The sequence below is a fragment of the Myxocyprinus asiaticus genome, chromosome 16 (assembly GCF_019703515.2).
Source record: "Myxocyprinus asiaticus isolate MX2 ecotype Aquarium Trade chromosome 16, UBuf_Myxa_2, whole genome shotgun sequence".
NCBI lineage: Eukaryota > Metazoa > Chordata > Actinopteri > Cypriniformes > Catostomidae > Myxocyprinus > Myxocyprinus asiaticus.
The window spans coordinates 19537911-19541378 of NC_059359.1; the positions used below are offsets into that span (position 1 = coordinate 19537911).

Consider the following 3468-nt stretch of genomic DNA (forward strand, 5'->3'; position numbering starts at 1 on the left):
AACCCATGGAGCCATCACTATGCTCACATATACACTGTAGCATTATTGTTTATATAAAACGGTTCCTTAGAATAAAAAAATATTAAAGGGGTCATGACATACACCCTTTTTTTATAACTTTATTATCTTCCCTGAGGTCCACTGATAATGTTAGTAAGTTTTTATGCACCAAAAAAGTCATAATATGGTAATATATGATTATTTTCCACCCTGTCTCTGGCCCCCTGTTTGAAACACTTGTTTTGGCCTCAGTGTCTCCTTTAAACTTCAATGTAAACGGCCACTGTTATGCCCCATGAATGCAGCCATATTTGAAACTCAGATAAAACTCGGAAAAGAAACAAGTACCACAAAAATATAAAACTAAATTTCAGGGTTTACACATAATGCACACCCAACACATTGCATCTGAATATATTAAATTGTTAACTCAAGTACAGCAGCACCATAAACTATCAAACAGTCAAGACATTTGAAACATTTGTGAATGAAACTGGTTACTTACGGTTTTCCTCTCGGGACCAGTATTGTTTTCAACTGCTCCATCATTCAATAACAGTTACTTTGCAAAGTTTGAATCATATTATGACTGGTTCACAAGCAATCCACACTGATATGAGCCGAAAAAACATACAACCCACGCTGAAATACGCACACACACACCGTATCATCCTGCACTGATGCGCAAATCACTGGTGGTCACGAATTAATGGCCCCCTAGTGACGTAGGGAAATCGCGGAAGTAGAGAACGAGGCATTTTTGCAGCTTGGTTTTAATAAATGCTTTTATTGTATTGGGGATTAAGCTTTGAGTATTATGTTTTCATAGTAGAATGGCCTCTTGTACGTCAAAATGTCAAGGAAAATTTGATTCCTCATGACATGACCCCTTATTTTTTAGTACTCTTTAATTAAGCAATTTCATTAATTGCCATCCTTCTGTTAGAAGATACAGTCTCTTACACAGTCTAAGGGTAATAGTGGGTTTCTACTGGTGCGGCACAGTGATAGGCATATACAGTCTCTTTCAGTGTTCTTGGTTTTCATATATATTTATGTAGAGTAGGTTCTTTCAAGGCCATTATACTTAGATAAGATTTATTTCCATAATGTGGTTCCTCTGGAGTGTCCCAGGGTTAAGTGCCTTCCCCAACAGTCCAACAGCAATGGTCAAACGAACGGCAGGGACAACAAGCACACATTTTCAGATAAGTCAGCAAGATGGGATGCCCTTCCGTTTGCTGGTTTTGAATTGTTGAACACCTAATTTAACACCTCACACATACTCACATGGACATAAAAAACGTGCTAGCACACACAAGTCATAGAACAGAGGCCCCATTACAAGCCAACAAATAGTTCTAAAGGCAGACGGGCAGTTTCAGTGTTCATGAAGCAAAAAACATGTCAAAACTTCTTGCTGTTGCACAGAGCAGTCCTCTTATAGAGTCTTAGTGTTCTCAAAGCCTGAAGGAACTCTCACTTTTATCTCAGCATGTGGGGACTTTCACAGTGGAAGCACAACAGGTGCAGGATTGCAGAATTGTGGAAAAGCATCAAATCGTCACATATGTAATGGAAAAAGGAAATGCATCATTTACACACATTTTGGGCCTATTTACACTTCTTTTCATGCATCTTAGTCAACTAGATTGCTATCCGATTTGGTATGCATATTCCATATACACTTGTCCCCCCAAAAATCTTTATATGCAAAAATGCTCTAAATCCAATCTACAACTCTGCGCTCTATCACCCCATATGGCAATTAGTATTTCATGGTTGCTCCATCCATTTGTCTTAAAGGTGCAATATGTGACAATTTTCATGTAATTTTCGCCCTTTTTTTGCCAATGTGTGAACGGCTTGTAACGCAACTTAAAAAATGAGCCCTTCCTGGACTTCCTAGGTTGCCTATTAAAGCCTGTAGACTGATTTTCATGCGAAGGGAGCGGGTCGCTTTTGCCGGGAAAATCCAAAGGATGTGATGTTTATGAGTGCTCCTGAGAGCCTTGCCTCAGTGCTTCTCTTCCACTATTCAACAGAGACAACAAACTGCAACACTAGGTAACGTTATCTTAGAGATGGAATCCAGCAAATGTCTGGCTCCCAAAACAACACCGACTCCTACACAAACTCAGAGTAAGCCAAAAAAAAGTAAAAAATAAATAAATACAATTTATCTACTGAATCCAGTCTGGCTAAGCGGAAACGTGATCGTGGTCAAGCGAAAACTAGAGTGAACATCGGCAGGGCATTTGATTCCTGGAGGGACCTTCGTTCGGTTTTGGGGATCAAAACAGACCCTGAATTGGCGTTCTTCTTATTGGACAGGTAAGCTTACATAACTTGTGAAATATAACAAAGCATGTGAAATATAGTGCCATAAAGATTGATCTGTGTAATTTTAGCTAAACTACCATAACACATGAAATGAATGCTAGACAATGTTCAAGATAATGCAAAAAGCTCCATTCATTAGTGTAACGTAACTTGGTTATACAGAAAATGTATACATTCTATTATTATAAAATCAATAGCGAATCGATATAACAAAATGACAGTTGTGAAGGAATCACATCAATACTGAATTGTGTCAACATATTTATTTTATAAACAGCTACTGTCATCATCCACCAAATTTAGCTAACAGCTATTGATAAAGCTGGCTAGCTAGCTAACGCCGACATAGGCTATCGTATAAATGCAGTCAATGTATCATGCAAAGAAAAGTGATTACTTCAAACTACAGTCTTGCATAGCCAGACCTATATCCACACATTGTTTTAGCCCTGTTCCAGCACTGGAGAGTCAAATATAATATATAGTCTCAAAGTTTGTAATAAAAAAATCATAACTGTGTAATTTTAATTATGCTACCTCATCTGTCAGCATGATGCCGGTGAATCACGTTGTCTCTTTGTACGTTACGTCATTGTTTTGGTCGATGCTCGCACGCTCGCTCGCATGCACGAGCGCAGGCAACAGGTAGCTGGCTGCAGTTCACTTTACGGCCACAGGTGTCATTAATAACAAGGGTTTCTGAATCTTACATACTGCACCTTTAAACTTCTTAATAGTGCAGTCTGGTTCCGGAGTAAAAATCCTATTAATTTTAAGAGAACTGATTATTAACAGTTACTTACAAACCTTTAAAGACAGACCTACCATGGGCTCCAAGGTTGTTAATCGATAGTACCATATGTGCTTCCGTTGAAGCAATCAGATCACGTTTTTTCAAATGCATTTTTAAAAAATTATGTCTGATATCGGGATTTCTGGTAAAGAACTTTACTACCCATGATTCTGAAGGAGGAAATCCACCAGAGAGTCAATAAAGTGCACCAAAATGGCTCTGCAACAACCACCCACTTCCATGACACACTATGATTATCGGTCTCCTTACACCCGCAAAGTACTTATATACGTGTGTATATATATATATATATATATATATATATATATATA

The 3468-nt window shown here is 38.2% G+C and overlaps 1 pseudogene; it reads left to right on the forward strand.

Moving 5' to 3' along the window:
- Positions 1-3349: 3349 nt before the first annotated feature.
- Positions 3350-3468, forward strand: part of LOC127454560 (diacylglycerol O-acyltransferase 1-like) — a 51162-nt pseudogene continuing 51043 nt past the window's right edge.